The sequence below is a fragment of the Vombatus ursinus genome, unplaced genomic scaffold (assembly GCF_900497805.2).
Source record: "Vombatus ursinus unplaced genomic scaffold, bare-nosed wombat genome assembly UNPS02014825.1, whole genome shotgun sequence".
Classification (NCBI taxonomy): Eukaryota; Metazoa; Chordata; class Mammalia; order Diprotodontia; family Vombatidae; genus Vombatus; species Vombatus ursinus.
The window spans coordinates 8514401-8534491 of record NW_020954603.1 but is presented as its reverse complement, the minus strand read 5'-3'; the positions used below and the strand labels follow the sequence as shown (position 1 = coordinate 8534491).

Sequence of the window (20091 nt, the reverse complement as noted above, 5' to 3'; positions counted from 1 at the left end):
TAGGGAGGAGCAGGTTCCGGTGCCCTGGGAGAGGCTGTGCACCCTGGCAAAAAGAGGTCCCAGACACATGCCAAGAATGCCAATTGGCCCCAGGAAGCCAGGGTGGCAACACCCCCACAAAATAGTCCTTTCCTTTGAAGCTATCCTGTGCCTGGCTCCTCTTTGAGCCATTCACACCTTCTTGTTGGTGGAGATGCATCAAAGCCTCTGGGGAGAGAATTCTAGATTTTGGCCTGTGTGCGCAGTAAGGCTCATTCTTCAGCACAATTCACTGTCAATCATTTCCCTAACCTGAGAGATGTGGTGAAGTCTCTGGCCTTGTCTTCTGGACGAGACTCTCTAAGTTCCACCAGCCAAGAGGGGGCCCTCGGATTGTGGGAAGTGGATCTGGCAGGGACGTCATCCTAACCAAGGAGGAGGTGGGAGTCCCTGGGACGTTAAGCTATTTGCCCAAAGTCACCAAGTTTGTAAGTGGTAGAGCAGGTATTCAAACCAATTCCTTTCAGCAGCTCCTGTCCCACAGGTGAGAAGTTAGTGAGTTTGTACAATGCAAAATGTGGGAGAGGATGGTGATATCACCATGTGGAAAGGCCCTCCAACCCACTGATGTCTTGCTCAGTAAAGCCGCCCACACACCAGAGGTGAAGTGACTTTTCTAGGGTCATGTGCAGAAGTCAAGTGTTAGAGGTGGACCCTGAAGCCCCCGGATGCCAAGACCAGTCCCTTCTCCTCTATGCCATGGGCCTCTGACTTGTATTTCTAGTCCTTTATTTTATTTGTCTCATTGATTTTTATCCAGGATTGGGCAGTGCCTCCCTCCTTGGCGATCCACCTTTGTCTCTTCCGCTCATTCCATTCCCCTCCCTCTCCACTCTACAGCCCCTCCCACAAAGCACAAAAATGAATAATCTTGAATAAGTAAATGAGTCCCATGGCATGATACAGCCAAACACTGGCCATTGCTCCTGCATTCAGAGGATGCTCAAGAAATCTGCAGATTGCTGGACACGCTTGTGGGAAAGAGCCCAGGGTCTCTCAAGATGTCCGTCACCGCCACCTATCCATGTTCCTCCTTGGCTGACTGGGCTCCATTTTTATAGGACATTAAGAGAAAAAGCTCTGGGCCTCAGAGAGGGGGCATCACATATTCTGGAATGCCCACTGTAGGATTCCATGAAAGGAGTTCTGGAAGACAGAGCCCCACCATGCTCTCAGGGGGTTCAGGGAAAAGGTGATGAGGCCACCCACCCTCTCAGAAAAGGCTGCCTGACTAATGGAATAGGCATTGGCACCCTCAGCCTGGGAGTGGGGGTTGGAGCCCCATCTGGTCCTCTATTTAAGAAGCAGCCAGGGCTTAGTGCGTAGGGTGCAGCATTTGGAGTCAGGGATAAATCCTGGGTGCAAATTCTGCCTCAGACCCTTAAGAGCTGTGGGACCCTCAGTGACTCACTGAACCATGCTCAGCCTCACTTTCCTCCCTTGTGAAATGAGAGGGATGGACTCCATGGCCTCTAAGGTCTTTTCCAGTTCCAGGTGTAGGATACCATGATTCTATATTTTCATGGACACTGCGAAGGACACATGGTCCTCTCTCCAACCCATCCCTCCATTTCAGCCTCACCCTGACCTCATCCCACCTGAAAAATAGCTAACTTTGACCAGGAACTTGACTAGATGTGGGAACTGTCCAGGCATTCTCTGAACTTCCAGGTTCTAGGGCAGTAAGAATGTTCTATTTCTCGACAACAAGGAGACTAAATGGATAGAACTAGAAGGGCCCTTGAAGATCCCTCAGTCCAGCCCCCTTGTGTCGTTCACAGAGGTACACTGGAGTCAATGATTCAGAGATGGAGGGGACCTCAGAGGTCCAAGGACCTTGTGTCACAAAGTCCTCTGTATGAGATGATGAGAGGCAGAAGGGCTGAACGTGGCCCAGGCAGGTGCCTGGCTGAAGAACTGGATTCACAAAGTAGTATTTTTTTTCTTTTTTAGACAATTGGGGTTAAGTGACTTGCCCAGGGTCACACAGCTAGTAAGTGTCAAGTGTCTGAGGCTGGATTTGATCTCAGGTCCTTCTGACTCTAAGGCCAGAGCTCTATCCACTGTACCACCTAGCTGTCCCATCCCTTTCCCCTTTGACATTTATAAAATCCAATGGTATCTCTTTCTAAAAACTTTATTAAACTGGAGATTATATGGGGTGGCTATGTAGTGCAGTGGATAGAACCACAGGACCTTCAATTCAAGAAGACTTCTTTTCTTGAGTTCAGATCTGGCCTCAGACACTTACTAGCTGTGTGACTCTGGGCAAGGCACTTAACCCTGGGTGTCTCAATTTCCTCATCTGTAAAATGAGCTGGAGAAGGGAATGGCAAACCACTCCAGTCTCTTTGCCAAGTAAGCCCCAAATAGGGTCACAAGGAGTCAGACACAACTGAAAATAACTGAACAACAACAAAAAGAGACTATATAAATCTTATAAAAACTCTATTTGGTGCTCAGTAGTCATTTAGAAACTCGAGTGTATGTTCAAACCATATAGTAAAACCAGTTATAAAATCTTTCTGTGTCTTTCTAAGTATGATCGGCAGCAGTACCTGTCATTGAATCCTGGGATATTCCTATATCAGATTGGCAGACCACAAAGGGACAGGAATAGGTTGGAAAGACTGGGTCTTTCAGTTTAGAAATCCTCCAGCACATACCAGGTAAAATTTCCCTGAGGAAGCTTCTAAGTGGAAAAACTTGACTAAAAGACAAATTTTCTAGTTCTAGGAAATTGCAGGGATATAGAGCACAGTGTTCTGTGTGTTGTCTTGTATTGTCTGTTTGTCTCTTGCACCTGAATAATCAACTAGACAAGATGTTGAACTCTGGAGTACCCAGTCTGACAGCTCAACTGATGTCCTGATGGTTTTAAATCATAGGAGTCAAAAGCCAGGGTTAAATTGAGAAACTCTGAGGTCTTAACTGGAGGTATCTCGTATTTTTTTCAAATGCTATGCCCCTTTCCTTCATTTTTCATCAGACAAATGAGCAAGACGCTGTTCTACCTGTTGTTTGTTATTACTGTATGGTCTGGGCTATCATCCCAGGGGCCCCAGTCTAGTTTAAAAAAAAAAAACTGACCTAAAATTCTGATTCCAGTGGTCAATGGACAATCTCCTGTTTTTGGTATGGTTTGATTTGGTTATAAGAATCCAAATCCGACATAAGCCTCAATACTAATGGGGGTGGGGGTGGGGGTAGAGTTGGGGGGAAGGGGTCAGAAATTTGTCTTTGGGATCTCTCAAGTTACTGTCTGATTATCTGTCTGTCAAATTACTGTATTGTTGTCATAAATCACCAAAAATAAAATTTTCTGGTCTGGTTTGGGGACTGACATAAAAAATTTTTCTGGTTGACCATTTTTTTAAGGGATTTCTCAGGCTGTAGTGATTCCAGGCCGGTAATTTGGTTCAGAAATCATTTTTTTCCGTATCTCAGGTTCTGTTCTAATTAACCCTGATTGAATTAACTCCCAATACCTGATCTGGTCAGTCCACTCCTTCTAAAGACACCCCTTTGGGTTGTCTCTTAGCTGTCTGGTAATTCTGATGTGCGAGAATTACCTACAGATTCAGAAGTTACAATTACTCCTGGCTAAAACTACTCCTGGTCTTGGAGCTCTGGTTTAGTTAAATTCTGAGAAAAGAAAAAAAAATTTAGAGGCTGAAATACCGCTTCCTTGACCTCCCCACCCCTACCCCCACCCACCTCTCACACCTCAGGGTATTTTTAAAATTGAAATCTTGCTAATGCTTAAGTTAAATAATGACACTTCATATTTAAATTACTTGGGATTGTCTGTCTTCACTACAGTTTTAAGATTTTAATGACAACTTTTGCTGTTTTCGGTCACGTCCGTCTCTTCATGAGCCAGTGGGATTTTGTGTGCAAAGACACTGTCCTTCTCCAATGTGCCTCCAATTTTACAGATGAGGAACCGAGGCAAATCGGGTTTAACTAACTTGTCCAGCGTCACACGAGCTAGTAAGTGTCTGAGTGCTCTCTAAAAGACAATCTTGACCCCGACGTGATTTGAACACGCAACCTTCTGATCTGGAGTCAGACGCGCTACCGTTGCGCCACGAGGTCCTCTGTTTTAGAAGGTCTTACTTTCCTGTTAAACCGGGACTTCGACTGTCCGCTTGCTTAGACTTTTAAGTTACAGATAAGTTTCAGGAACTGGCTGGAGTGACTTAGGGATTTCCACTTTGTCTTCGAGCTTCTAATTCTAGTATGCAAACAGGAAGGTGGAGTAATGAAATAAGATTTCCCCTTTGACTAAAGTTCATGACAGAAAACTCGTTTACCATACATTAATTATTTATGAAATGTGGTTTGAAAGTACTGAAATATTTCAGTGGGGCTTTTGGGGCAAATAGGACCGTTTGGTTATTCAAAACACCCCTCTCACTCTCTTTATTGCCTAGAGATATTCTCCTAGTGGACTCTCCAGAGAACAGAAAAATATTAATAATAATTCTCTAGTGAATACAAACTTTGATTCTAGGGAGAGAATGTTTTGCTTGCCACTGTAAATGATTTAACAAAGTAAAGTTGTCTAAATAAATTACAAGCTAAAATAGAAATTGGCTTGAACTTTTGCTTCTGTGAGGAAAAAAAAAGAAGGAAAAATTCTGATATGATAAGAAAGAGGTCTAGTGCCTGGTTCTAGAGGCTTCTGGGTTAATTTCATTAGAATATCCAGATAAGGCAGAGGATCTCTTAAAACAGTGAAGATTTCCTTTAAGTTAGGAATATGGTGTAACTCACAAGCTAAGCAACAGGGAGTAACTATCTCTTTGCACCAGCTCTGATCTCTTAGGAGTTTCCATTTTGATCTGTTGGGAAACAATGTTGACAGTTTTACTTCAATTGGTATACTCCTTATTTGCGAAGGAGAAGATTTAATACAGTGAAAGAATCAAGTTCTGGAAAAGTAAGTTTGAGACATGTTTGGGATGCGAGGGGTGGAGAAAGTGGAGTCTGGGATCAGTGTGGAGAGAGAGGCACTTTGGAAGTTTAAATAAAGAACGTTAAAGGAAGTTGGAAACATTGGAATATGCCAAAGGCAAAGCTTGGGATTTAGTAAAATATTGCAGAAAAGTTTAAGAAAGTTTTAGATCTCTGTAAGATAATAAGAGAATGGGAAGATTTTTATGCCTGTAAATCTGTCAACACTACTTAGGGATATGTGTATTACAGTTAATTTTGAGAGGTCTCATGATCTCCAAATTTTATTTTAGCTATTTAGATATTTCTGTTGATAAGAGGAAAAGAGCTGGGATTATAGCATGATCTATATTTGGCAGAATTCTGTTTAGTTATTATATTTGCCAAGTGAAGACTTTGGAAATGTATTTGCAGCATGGAATTACTTGAATCTGGGGGGGGGGGGGACCTGTGGCCTGTAGGCCACATGTGGCCCTCTAGGTCCTCAAATGCAGCCCTTTGAATCTAAACCTCACAAAACAAATCCCCTTAATGAAAGGATTTGATCTGTAAAACTTGGACTCAGTCAAAAGGCCACACCCAAGGACCTACGAGGCCACATGTGGCCTGGAGGCCACAGTTTCCCCACCCTCCTCTAATATATTAAAAAAAAATTGTCATTGAAGGATCAATAGAGGTTATAGTTCTATCTTTATGTGGAGAATACATAATCATAATTTCATTACAATGGACCAGAGGTTATGTTTGCAATTCATTTGTTTGAGAAGGTGCCCTAAAATTTGTCTATGTAACACATCCTTCAGGAAAGGTTTAAAAGTGTAGGCTGTTCTCTTCTCTTTATCCTATCTGATGAAGAATGTTCTGTTTCTTTTGGCCTTGAGTAGATAGCTATGCTAGCTAAAGACGTGTTTTCCTCGGTAAGCACTCTCTTTTTGTTTCAGAGTGACAATCTATTGCCTCTGTCCTCTCTGATCTAAATGAATACCTGCTTTGTAAGCTTCTGTGACTCTTTCTCTGACTCAAGAAGCTTCCCATGTGGAAAAAGAAGGATGTTATCTGTGAAATTAAGAGGCATGTCATCGGTGAAACTAAGGATGGGGTTTGCTGTACGGTTGCATGAATAAATTTTGGATGGGATTTTTTGTTGGCTTAGACAGAAAGCTGCATCAGAGAAGCCAAGTCAATTTCCAGTGACAGCTTTGTTTAAAAGAGGCAATGTGGGGCAGCTAGGTGGAGCAGTGGATAGAGCACTAGCCCTGAAGTCAGGAGGACCTGAGTTCAAATCCAGCCTCAGACCGAATACTTGACACTTACTAGCTGTGTGACCCTGGGCAAGTCACTTAACCCCAATTGTCTAAAAATAAATAAATAAATAAAGAGGCAATGTACTTCATTACTTGTGTTTTCCTTTATTATTGTCCTTCACCCTCTCTGTTGTTTGAAGTGTTTGCAAGTTGAATATTCTGCTCACTTCAGGGTATTTTTAATTAATTATTTTTTTTTTAGTTTTCAACATTCACTTTTATAAGATTTTGAATTCCAAAATTTTTTATCCCTCCCTTTATTTCCTCCATCACTCCCACCCTCCCTTCCCCTCTCTCCAAGACAGCAAGCAATCTGATACAGGCTCTATATGTACAATCATATTAAACATATTTCCACATTAGTCATGTTGTGAAAGAAGAATCAGAACAAAAGGGAGAATTGGTTGTTGTTGTTTTTTTCCCCTGCAGAAATGTCTCAAATTCCCTCCTTTTTTGGAATGTCTATATCTTTCACTGATGATTCTGCTCACATTTGTAAAGTGAGCCATTTTGGATTGCAGATTGAGCACCTATACAGTTATCCTTTCCATTTCATGACTTTTCCCATCAGGATTTCCGTATATCACAGGTCAGCATAAGAAATTAAATGGGAATTTGGGGGGGTGTTTTGGGGAACTTTCAGATGACTCACAAAGGCCAGCAGATGACACAGAAAAAGTTTAGAAACTCAGAAATGCATAAGATATATGTACAGTATTATATAATAGCAACCTAAATTTTACAATAAGGTATTGTTAACACCCCCCCCCCAAAAAAATCAGATTTCTTCTCTGGTATGAAGGAAGGGCCAAAAAATTTTACATGGTTCCAGATCACACACATGGAGGTAGATGTGGGGGTGGGGGTGAAGGGAGAGTGGGGTGAGGGGACTGCCCCTACTTCCTAATCCTCAAGATGTGTAAGGGATAACTATAGTATTCCATTTCTTTCTGTAGTTTCTAGTGAATGCAGAATAATCTTGTGTTGTTTCATTACTTTTTCTTCTACACTCAAAGTTCTTCCTCCAGCTTTTAGCTCAGCTGAAGGCCTTAGCTAGGGTATTACAATACTCTTTTATAGACAGCAGTAATCCCTATCTGGCTTTGTGTTCCAAGAGAGATGCTATGCAGGAAGCGGGTAGACTCTCATTTCTTCTTTCAAAGGACAGAATGCAACAGGAAAGATCTCTCAAATATAGAAGCTCTTGAAGTTAGAATCACCCAAAAGGCAATCTTCAGAACTGATGCTGCCCTAGAAATTCCCCTTTCCTGCTAGAAGACTGGATTCTGGGATCATGCCATCTAGGGAATTCAGAGTCCCCTCTTATCTACACAGAAGGCTGGGATAAGTGAAGAAACATCTTCTAATCCCCCTCTTAGGCCACATGCATGCATGACCACCTGTCATTCTCTCTCCTTTCTCAAAGAGTGCCTCCCACACTTGGCCTTCCATCTCATCCCACCTTCATCCTGAAGGATCTACCCACCCCCAAATACCATGACTCTCAGTTCATCACATCATACTTTTGGCTGGTCTGGAAGAACATTTGGGGAGCAGGAGCAGAGAAAGAAAGACTTGAGATGAATAATAAATATGACACCTAGGAGATAATTTCATTGGTTTCTAATCTAGACATGGGAAGAAGGCCAGAGATTGAATTTGGAGAGGAGAAATATAGAAAGAAGAGAATAGTCCCTATGCCCAGATCCTACTTTTAACTTCTGTGACATTGACTTGGATAAAGAAGTCCTAGACCTGAAGAGAAGGACTCAAGATGAAAGAAAAGGAGAAGGTATTTGGCAAGCAAGGTTAGCAAGAAAAGTAAGAAAAATGAATTGGTGAATAAATCATATCTGTCAAGCATTAAGCAAATACATTAACATGCTAGGGCAAGAAGGAAAGGAAGTGTTGTCGAGTCGTTTCTGACTCATCTTGAACCTATTTGGGTTTTTCTTGGCAATGGTACTAGAGTGGTTTGCCATTTCCTTTTCTGGCCCATTTTACAAATGGGGAAACTAAGGCAAACAGGGTCGTGACTTGCCCACAGCCACACAGATGGTACTTAAGTCTGAGGCCAGATTTGAACTCAAGAAGATGAGTTTTCCTAACTCCAGGGCTGGCACTCTATCCACTGCACCACTTAGCTGCCCTAAAACATTCATTAGTCATTCAAAAACTAAAACTGAGAGTCTCAATCACTATAAGGAACAAGGAATTACATTGTCATTTCTGCCACAGCCAGGTGCACTATCTCAGACTATCTGTCCAAAAGAGAACTCATTATCTTTTCCCCTAAAACTCTTCCCCCTTCTGATCTTCTGTATTTGTGTAGAGGGCAACCACCATCCTGCTAGTCACCCAGAATCATAGCCCCAGAGTCATTTTCAACCCCTCCTCTCCCTCCTGCCATGTGCCCCATAAGAGATGCCAAATCTTGTCAACATCTCTCCTATCCATCTCCTTCTTTTCACTCACCGTGATCACCCATACTTGAGGTCCTGACCACCTTTTGCCTGGACTATTGCAACAGCCTCCCAATTGAACTTTCTGCCTCCAATCTCTTCCATTTACAATTCATCTCCCATACAGATGCCAAAGGGATTTTCCTAAAGCTCAGTTCTATGTTATTTCCCTGCTCAAGGAGTTTCTAGGTCCCTATTGCCTCCAATATAAAATACAAACTCACTTCATTTTTAAAGCCCTTTAAAACGTGACTCCAGGATAATTCTTCATTATTCCCCTTCATGAATTCTTCAATCCAGTTCAACTGGCCTTCTCCATGTTCTTCACACAGGAGAACGAATACCTGATATGCACTTGGAATCCCTGATTTCCCTCAAAGTTCAGGTGCCACTATCTTTAACATGAAGCCTTTTCTCATCCTTCAGCTACTAGGGCCTCCCTGTCTCCTTTCATACACAAACACAAAAATTACCTTCTTCTTCTGCTGTGGTCATTTTGTAATTGGAGGTGGGGAAGAGTGCTGGAGGAATCCTTGAATTTTCTGGTCTAGGGTCTCTCCCATGGAACTCTATGTGCTCTCTGGCCTCTGTCTATGGGATAGGTGCTCTGGCCCCTTGATGAAAGATGCACCCTTTGCTGAGATGTCATGACTGTAATTGGTGGTGTTCCTGGTGACTCAGGAGCCATTTCAAAGATGTCTGGCCACTGATCCAGAAAAATACTGCCCATTCTATGAGCTCTTTGGGAGATGGGGGAGAGAAGGGAGAATCCAGAGGGAATCTCTCCCCTCACTCAACCCCATCTCTAGCTCCAACAGCAATGACAACAATCCTGAAAAATAGACATTTCCCATCCTGGTACTAATCTCTTGAGTTTCTGAATGGGGCACTGGGAATGCAGAGGGAGATGATTTCCCTAGCAGGATGCTACTCAAGAAAGGCAGTCATGCATGGGCTGGCCAGGAGACCTGGACCCTGTGAGCTGTCCAAACCTTTTGGGTATGAGGTGCTTAAAGTAGCCTTGGCCACGTAGTCATCCAAAAAGAGCCTGGGGGAGGGAGATAGAGCACAGCTTTTCAACCTTGCTCCCAGCTCCCACCTACCACCACACAGAGACCAATAAAGAGTTACTGCATTATCTCAACAAAGTACATAGCATTTAGCAAATACACCTGCCTGGATCGATGGTTGAGAGGAGAGAACAGGAAATACAGGGTCATCTTGTTCCACGAAGTCCAAAGCAAGCAGAGTTGTAGATTGAAAGTGGACAATGAGCTGGAAAGTCCAAATGCATCCCAGTATAAAGGAAATCTTTGGGAATGCCTTAGTATTCCATGCCTCAGTCCTCTAATCAGAAGGGAGAGTAGGGTGAGAGAGGTAGGAAGGTGTTGAGTAGTTCTCCAGGACCCCTCCCAGGATAAGCAATAACTTGAACTCTCATCATCAATCCAAACATGCTCCCTTTCCAACAGCATTCCAGGTCATTCAGGGACTTGCCACTCTTTTTTTCCCCTTATCTGTCTTTATTTTTACTGTTGTTAGGAGGGATTATGAATATGGAGGAGCGGATATTATGAAACGTTATTACTGTAAAAATGTGGACTTATCACTCTTAATCTAAAGTCTTGGATTCTTTGGTATATGGAGACTTCTTATCACGTAAGGGAGCATCTTGCCACTTTAAATGGGCTGGGGTGATTTGATTGATTCACTCAATCACCATGGCACCCTTACAATTTGATGCTAAAAGTAAAAATACTGTGAGCAACATTCCAGCATGAGTGTCTACTTACACAGGGAACCAAGTCATTTATGTCAAGGTTACATGACCAGTGCTCATTGAAAATACAGCAGGTCAGAAGAGGCAACTTTAGCAAGAGATCAGAGCTAATTTTGAAAGCATAGACCCACAAATCCTCAGGTCCCTAGACAGGACATGGCAGCACCCTGGAGAGGGCTGGAGACGAGAGAGGAGAGCTTGTTGTAACCTCCCAGGTAATCATAAACATTTCTGCTAGGGTGCAAGAGGGGCTTTCCATCTTTGGCAAGTGAATAAGCGGTGCTGTCTAGTGGTTAGAAATGCTTGTTGATTGATTGATAGCTGCTTCAGGCTGGTCTCCTTCCTGGAAGAAGAGATTTAAGGAATATCTCTCCACACTCCAGGTTATTAAAGATTATAAAATGCCCAGTAATATGTATCTCTCTAGCCTCACTCTGGAAGAGATGATACATCATCCCCTTAGTGAGTGTTCCCCAGGGCTCTGCCCAATGCCCTCTTCTCCCTGGATACTACTTCACTTGGTGATCTCATTAGCTTCCAAGGATTCGACTATCATCTCTATGCAGATGATTCTCGGTTTCGTTTGTCTGGCCTTAACCTCTTTCCTGACCTCCAATCTTGTTTTTTCAACTGCTTATTGGACATTTCCAAGTGGATGGATACCCTCGTGACCAAAAGTGTCAAATGGGGGCCACTATACCTCAAGCAGTCAGCTAAACTTCCAGAGAACCAGATTAAAATGTAATTGGAAAATGTTTAAGGAAACAAATAAAAACACAGTACAATGCAGATCATGATAATTTGTGGCTTTCTATGGCAGTAAATAACCAGAGTTTCTATTTCAGTTTGACATCACTGCTATAGACATCTTAAACTCAATGTGTCCAAAACTTAACTTGTTATATTTCCTCCCAACCCTTCTCTTCTTCCTAACTTCCCTGTTACTATTGAAGGTACCACCACTCTCCCACTCAAAAACTAGGTGTCGTGTTCTACTTCTCACTCTATCTATCCACCCCCATGCCCAAACAGTGGCCGTGTTCTATCATTTCTACCTTTGTAACATCTCTCATATATGTCCGCTTCTCTCCTCTGACACTGCCACCAGCCTGATCCAGGCCACCATCACCTAAAACCTGGACTATTGCAATAGCTGCTGGGGAATGGGGGTCTCCCTGCCTCAAGTCTCCCCACTAAGGTGTCAAATTAATACTCTAAAGCACAGATCTGACTACATCACCCTCATACTCAATAAACTCCAGTGACTCCTGATTTCCTCCAGGGTCAAATATAGACCCCTCAGTCTTACTCTTAAAGACCTTCCTAATTTGGACCCTTCTTATGTTTCCAGCCAACATAGTGATGTCATTTTGGTCCTCTTTGAGAACGAAGGACAACAACAGGCTGGGGCTGTCTTTTGTCTTACTTTATATCCCCTAGCACTCAACATGGTGCCAGACACACAGTAAGCACTTAATAAATGTTTGTTGAGTGGCTGACAGTAGCTGTCCTGCAAGACTGTTGTAGCAAACTGCTTAGAGGAGTTTTCAAGCTTCCATCATCTGTCACCCTCCACACTTCTTTAGCACCCTCTTTCTCTTCTCTCACTAACTCTTTTTTTTTTAATGGCTTTGGCAATTGATGTTAAGTGACTTGCTCAGGGTCACATAGTAAGTGTCAAGTGTCTGAGGTCAGATTTGAACTCAGGTCCTCCTGACTCCAAGGCTGGAGCTCTATTGACTTCACCCTCTAGCTGTCCCTCCTACTAACTCTTACTCAGTGTCACCCACTACCTCCTGCTCTCATCCTCTTCCACTTTCTCTCCCTCCTCTTCTTTCTTCCTCTTCCTCATCTCCTTTTTTCTCCTTCCCCTCTTCCTCCCTTCCACCTCTCCTTTTCCTCCCCTCTTCCTCCTCCTCTTCCTCTTCCTCCTCTTCTCCTCTTCCTTATCTCCCCTTTCTCCTCCTCCCCTCCTCTTCTCCCCCTCCTCTTTGTCCTCCTTCTCTTCTGGTCCTCTGCCCTGGTCAGATCTCATTTGATCCACTGTGGTCAGTTCTGGGCATGATGGCTAAGGAGGATTAATAACCTGGAGAGAGGCCTGAGAACAGAACTCTGGATAGGGGGTCCATGACACATGAGGATCTCTTGAATGAATTGGGCATGGTTAGCTTGGAGAAGAGACTTAGGTTTGAGGCGGGGGCAGGGGGAAGGTTTGTTAGGCTGAAATACTTGAAGGCTTCTGGTGTGGTTTTGTTTGACCCCAGAAGGCAGAGCCAGGAGATGAGGGAGGAAGCCTCAGGGACCAGCTGAAGTTTGATGTCAGGAAAATCCTTGCAATAATCACTCAGTCCCAGAGTGGTGTCGGCTGCCTGAGGAGGTGGTGAGTTACCCTTTCTTGGATGGGACACATTGCTCTTGTGTATTGGCTAGAGTAGATTCCACAGAGGTTCCCCCTTCCCCCCCCCCCCCCTCCCCCCCCCCACCCCCCGGGCCTGGGGTAGGGTTCCCGTTTAATAGGTCCTGTGGATTCAAGGAAGGTTAATTTGGCAGCTCAGAGGAGGATGTGGGTGTGTCCTGGTGACTGAAAGCACCAAAAACAAATGTTGAGGATATAATACCCAGAAGAGGCTGCCTGAGGGGAGTTTCCTGGGAAGTTTTGAGAAAGGATGGAAGAAGTGGTAGAGAGACAGAATCACAAGAAGGGGAGACTGATTCCATGGGAGGAAGGGCAGCTAGATTTGAGGTGACCTCCAAGATTGTTAATCTCTGTGACAAAAGTGGCAAGTAGGACTAAGCATTTATCCAGCCCCTACAATGTGCCAGGCGCTGGGCTAAGTGCTTTTACAAATATGATTTCATTTTATTCTCACAACAACCCAGTGAGGTAGGTGCTGTTATTATCTTCATTTTTACAGTTGAGGAAACTGAGGCAGACAGGGGTTGAGTGACATGTCCAGCGTCACACAAGTAGTAAGTGTGTGAGGCTGGATTTGAACTCAGGTTTTCCTGACTCCAGACCTAGCACTCTATTCACTGCACCACTCAGCTGCCTCTAAACTAAGGAAAGAGGTAGCTTTGGGGAGAGGAAGAAGGGGAATGACTGTTCTGTAACCACTGAGTGTGAGGTGATTAGAAACATATATTAAGCAGAAAACCAACCTACTTCCAGGGTGTCGCTTGTATGTGGGACAATGTCACAGGGCTTGCCCCGCTCCTTCCCCTCTATGGACTTTAGGGTTAAATGGCTTGTCCTGGACTTCTGCTTCCCAGATCTAGGGCTGGAAGGACCTTTAGTCTAACAGAGGAGGAATCTTAGGTTCAGGTAGATTAGGGAGGGGAAGGGACTCCTCACCCAATGTTATACAGGCAGCAAGGGACACCTTGCACTTCACACTAGGCCACACTGTCTCCTTGCCTGAGGTGGCTCTGGGGGGGGCTGTGGTGTGCCCAGGCATGTGCCCCTTAAGGACTTAGCAAAAAGCATGCCATGGTCAAGTGATGCCGCTCCTGGCTCCACGGATTTCCCAGCCTCTCTCTCGATGTCACCCTCCAATTCACCCTCCTGGGGGCAGGGACCAAGGGCTGGAGCCCTGCCAAGCCAACTGATTCAAGCACTCACACAGCTTTTCCTACCCTAGGCTCACTGCCTCATTGGCAGAAAGTGCTTCACTTTCAATTCCTAAGAAATGGGAGCTTTCAAATGGAAGTGAGGGATCTGATGATATTGAATCAGGTCCCAGATCAGACCTTCCTGGTTCCCCAAAGGCCAGACTGACCAGCTGTGAAGCACTTCAGGTAAGCAGGGGAGGCCATGGTGACCCAGGTTACAGGGGGGAGAAAGAGTGAGGAGCAGATCGTGCTGGTGTTGAGGTTTAGAGTTGGGAGAGCTGATTCAGGTGTGAAAGAATTCACTTAGACCTTCTCTGTAAGTATTGGGAGCTTTATTGACGTAAAAGCGGTGGGCTAGCCCTGGAAAGAGGACTACCAACCTAAAGAGGGACAGGGACAGTTTTGTAAGGACAGGATGAGGAAGACGGTTGCTTACAAGATAGTTTTAGAAGTTTTATGGGGGTTAAAGATTAGAGACAGGTCAAGAAAGGATTTTATGACATAGGATGAGGGAGATGAAGGGAATTCTTTAGAGTTTACAGGGCATGAGAGCACAGGTTACATTTTAAAGGACAGAGGGAACATAGGCTAAGGGACATAAAAGCAATTCTTTTGGTACCGGTTCAAGATAAGAGTGAAAGGACTTTAAAATGCTTTTCAAGTTACAGAATAAACTGGGGTTTCACAAAGTACTGGAAAAGCAACTTTAATATTCTCTTAACCTTTAGGGCACTGTATGTCTTCCGCTTCATTCCCCACTCAAACACTAGACAGGAGAAATCTTTTGGGGGGCAGGGGGAAAGGGGCGAAGGTCATTATCTTCAGTAACTGCTTCCTGCTCAACAGGGACAAAGAGTCTATTTCAAGCACCAAGAATAGGTTGAAAAGGGATGGGGGAGCAGAATGAGGTGCCAGCTGAGTCCAGGACGAAGAGAGCAAACCACTGGGAGACACCAAGGGTAAGGGTTGATATGAAAGTGGAACTTCTGCAGGTGAGAAGACACAAAGCGAACCGGGAGGTTAAACAAGCACAAACCAGATATAAAAGCGAGTAAAATGATGGAGGAACCACGACCCAGGAGGAAGTAGGCGGAGATATCAGTCATGTCTGGCATCCAAGAGGCTGCCTGTATAATCCTTCAAGTACTCAAAGGGTAAATTCTACGCAAGGTTTTCAGGGAATAAAGGGAGAGCTATGGGGAGTAAATTAGTATCCTGGGAATGATGATGACACACTCAGCTATCATGTACTCTGCCACAGAGTTCCCTATTTGAATCAAGGCATTAGACTTCCAATCCCTAACCCGAGGCACAAGGTGAGCCAGAACAGGAGAAGTGGTTCAAGGTGGGGCCCAGAACAAAGCAGCACTAGAAAGCACACAGGCAAGTCCCCAGGTGAGGGGCTTCAATGCATAGTCTTCTTAGATCACTCCTCTGGCTGGTCACACCCTGTATCTTATCCCATATCGCACATCCTGCATCCTGCTTGCTCCATCTCTCTCAGTACTCCTGCCTGCCTCACCATCCACCCAAATGCTTTTGAGCCAGGGACAAAGGAGCTCTCTCTGCCTGAGTGGGAGAGGGGAGGGGAGCAAAATGAGGCTGAAGCAGCATCCAGGGGATGAGGAGAGTGTGGAACAGGTATCCTTGTTGCATGACCATCTGCAGGGGGACAGTTAATAATGTGACAAGCAAGTTCAATAGGCAGAGCCCAAATGGAATGAGCATTAAAATGATGTCAGAATAGAGGAAAACAGAAAGAAATCAAGAGCCCCATGATGCTATTATTTGCTTTTGGCATACAGGATTATCTGATCTTATTGTTTCCTCAAAAGTTTCCACTATGATTCCGATTCTTTTAGGAGGATCAGATGCTGTTGAGGATTCAACTCTATACATGTAACAACATTTTTGCAGGTAGAAGCTTTCTACCCTTGAGTTCGGTAGTTATACAAATGAACTTGCTTAGAAGAGACTGGCTTTTACTCCAGTTATCATAAAGGACTTGGGAAGATCCATAAGTAATTAATTCCAAAACAGTGCATATCAGTAAGTTGTTTACAATAAACTATGTTTGTACTACAGGACACACAGAATAAACAGGTATTATTTCCACAATAGTAGTAAACTTTAAATGAAGTTGACATAATTAGTTAATTAATTAATGCATTAATAATTGCATTAATGCAAAAATTTTCCATAAGTTACCTCCCTCTTAGAAAACTGCACTGAAATTCTTTTTCCCAAACTGAAGATGTCTCTGATTTTGTTTCAATAATTAATAGAATAAGAGCTAGGTCTCTCAATCAGTTGTACCTCTACCCAACTATTCTTATGTCATTTTTAAACATTTAAGGACCTTATTCCATACAGACATATATCTAGTAACAGGCAGATGACTGGGCCAATACCCATTTATTAAGTTACTGAAGATGTAGAAAGGAATGTAATCTTAGATTGAATAGCTTAGATCTAAAAGATACATTTTAATATAGTAGCTCAGATGTGTCCCAGCCTTAGTTATAATTATTCAACATTGTGTTTGTACCTTTGTTTCATAAACTTTTTTCCTTTGTCTAATTATTCCCATATCATTCAGAAAGAATGTTCTATTCCAGGGATTTAATCTTTCACATGACTATGCAGGAGTATTAATTTACCCAATTGTTTGGGATACTGGATGACTACACATTCAGATTGAAAACAGCAAGATTTCACATACTTGCATTGTACTCACATCTTTTACTGACCACTTGCTTTGATTACAGAAATTTGCCATAAAAAGGAAAGGCAAGGACATGATTAGATAAAACATCAGTTTTCCAGCCATGTGGTATCAATTCTACCTCATAGCCAGATTCAGGAGTAGTCAGGTGGGAAACATTACTTTTCAAAGGAACATGATGGGGAAACTGAGCCAGGAGGATCCCATCTGAGGCTGAGGCTAAGACAGTCCTCTCTGCTTTTCCAGCTACAAACCTCCACCTGTAACAGTCATTTTCTCTCTGAGTAGCTTGTGGCATATGTCTCAGATGGTGGATTATTGACAATTGATTATTGATGGATTTTTATGATCCATCAGACAATTCAAAACACAATTCATTATGGTCCCATGGGTTTTTGTCTCAGATGGCAAGTTTCACTAATCAAAAATTTGCCAGGACTCACATCTCAAATGTAAACTTGTCCATATGCAAAAGCCAATCACTAGAGATCATTTCTATATACTAGCAAATTCTCAGCAAGCCATATTCCTTGTTTAGGAACTCCGTAATCCAAACAAGCTCTCTGGCAAATTTACAAAAGTAAGAAGCATCAACAAGGATCCCAGAAAAGGGGGGACTTATCCACCCCATCTACCTTTAGAATTTCTCTGGGCTGTGCTTTTTGACTAACCCTGAGGACTGCTCTTTTCTAACACACACAGACACACACACATACACACACACACACACACACACACACACAGAGTAATCAATTACCAGCTTTAGGTTGTAGCATTAAAACCATAACCAACAATCTCACAATTTTCATAAGTGATAACGGAAGTGTTTTAGCTGTAACACAAACAACAAACTTCAGACAACAATAATTGCATTTCCAGATCACATAAAAATTGTTGATAGAAGGATGGGCTGGCTTACCAAGTGCAGATGCAGACTGACTGGCTTCTTTACCTTGACCCATCCCCTTTCACTCTCTCCACACAGCTGTGTGTGGGAAGGGACTTCCCGCCTGTAGCTGCTGCCCCTCCCCCTCCTTCCTTTCCCCAGGTGGGGGAAAGGGTGAAACTCTCTTTTCCTAGTCTGATGTGGGATGAGAGGGGTTAACAGAAAAGTTCCAAGGCTGTTTGCAGTCTCCACTGAGATACTCTCTTGACTCATGGGAAAGGATTGGAGGAAGGGAGTGACCAGGGCTGTAAGGAGGTGTTTCAAAACTCCTTAATGATCAAACTCAAAACTTCCAGAAACTGCTAAGAAGTTTTAGCTTTCCTAACTTTTTCATTTCTATGTCCACCCCTTAAAAACTTAGAGTGGGGGAAGCTAAATGGCACAGTAGATAGAGCTCTGGCCTTGGAGTCAGGAATTCAAATCCAGCCTCAGACACTTGAAACTTACTAGCTGTGTGACCCTGGGCAAATCACTTGACCCTGATCACCTCACCAAAAAAAAAAAAAAAAGACTTATCACATAAGCCTCAAGCATTCCAGTTCTCCATTCCCATCCTCCCAGGAATTTTGAGCTGCATGTACTAGAAAATGAGACCTCGAAAACAGCAATCCCCAAAGAAAACCGACCTCAAAGGCCTACAGGGCATGGAGACCCTGAAACAGGGAAACCAATTATCTTACTAAGCTTGTCTTGTTTAGAAATCCCCTTTACAAATCATTTTTCTAGATTACATTGAGGTCAGGCTGTGTTACAATGGAACACCAGGCACTTTTCTTTAAGATCTCCTTCCCTGAATTTCCCATCCTAGCAGCCTCTCGCTTGTCTTAGCATCCTAAGACCCTTGAGAGGAAAAAATGTGACTGACCAAGCCCTTATATGAGGGTCAACAGTCCGATGGTCAGTGGAGTGTCAGATGCTACTGGCAGTGTCTGAGTGCTCCTGGGGTCTTTCACCCAGGGAGACAGTGGGAGCAGAAAAGATCTGGTGAAGAGAGCAAAGAAAAGGGCGATTACCTGTTATCCCAGTGGCCAGGAGATCAGCACAATCCAATTAATATTTGGATTCCTGGGTTTCAACACCATTTTATGTTGAGGTTTAGAGTTGGGAGAGCTGGTTCAGGTGTGAGAGAATTCACTTAGACCTTCTCTGTAAGTATTGGGAGCTTTATTGATGCAAAAACAGGGGGCTAGCCATGGAAAGAGGACCAGCAACCTAAAGAGGGACAGGGACAGTTTTATAAGGACAGGATGAGGAAGGTGGTTGCTTACAAGACAGTTTTAGAAGTTTTATGGGGCATCCTCAGAGAAAGAACTGATCGTGTCTGAATACAGATTGAAACACACTTTTTTAACTTCTATTTTTCTTGAGGTTTTTTTTTGTCTGTGTTTTCCTTCACAACATGACTTATGGATATATTTTGCTTGACTGCACATGTATAACCTATATCAAATTACTTGCCTTCTCAATGGGGAAGGGGAAGGAAGGGAGAGATTTGGAACTCAAAGTTTTAAAAATGAATGTCTAAAATGGTTTTTATATGTAACTGGGGAAAAATAAAATACTAAATACAAAAAAGTTTTATGGGGGTTAAAGATTAGAGACAGGTGAAGAAAGGATTTTATGACAGGATGAGGGAGACAAGGGAATTCTTTATGGTTTACAGGGTATGAGGGCACAGGTTAAATTTTTTATTTTGGCAAATGGGGTTAAGTGACTTACCCAGGGTCATACAGCTTGTAGGTGTCAAGTGTTTGGTCTGAGGTTGGATTTGAACTCAGGTCCTCCTGACTTCAGGGCCAGTGCTCTATCCAAGCACAGGTTAAAAAATTAAAGGACAGGGGAACATAGGCTATGAGACATAAAAGCAATTCTTTTGGTACCACTTCAAGATAAGAGTGAAAGGACTTTAAGACACCTTTCAAGTTACAGAATAAACTGGGGTTTCACAAAGTACTGGAAAAGCAACTTTAATATTCTCTTAACCCTTAGGGCACTGTATGTCTTTTGCTTCACAGGGAGAGACTGAGCAGGGAGGCCCCAGGGGCCTGGCACCACAGCCAGGCCTCTGCAGTTCATGGGCAGACCTGCATTTTAGAAAAATCACTTTGGTGACTGAGTGGATGGCCTGGAGTGGGGAGAGACTTGAGGCAGGGACATCCCCCCAAAGGGAAATTGCCATAGTCTAGGAGGGAGGTGATGATGGGGGCCTGCTCTAGGGCAGTGACAGGGTCAGAGGAGAGAAGGGAGGAAGGGACAGTGCCCCAAAT

The 20091-nt window shown here is 43.5% G+C and overlaps 1 non-coding gene across 1 annotated transcript; it reads right to left on the bottom strand.

The window, feature by feature from the left end:
• Positions 1-4065: 4065 nt before the first annotated feature.
• On the bottom strand, positions 4066-4137 carry TRNAW-CCA. The gene has a single exon. It is a non-coding gene; the product is annotated as a tRNA-Trp (tRNA).
• Between the last annotated feature and the right edge of the window lie 15954 nt (positions 4138-20091).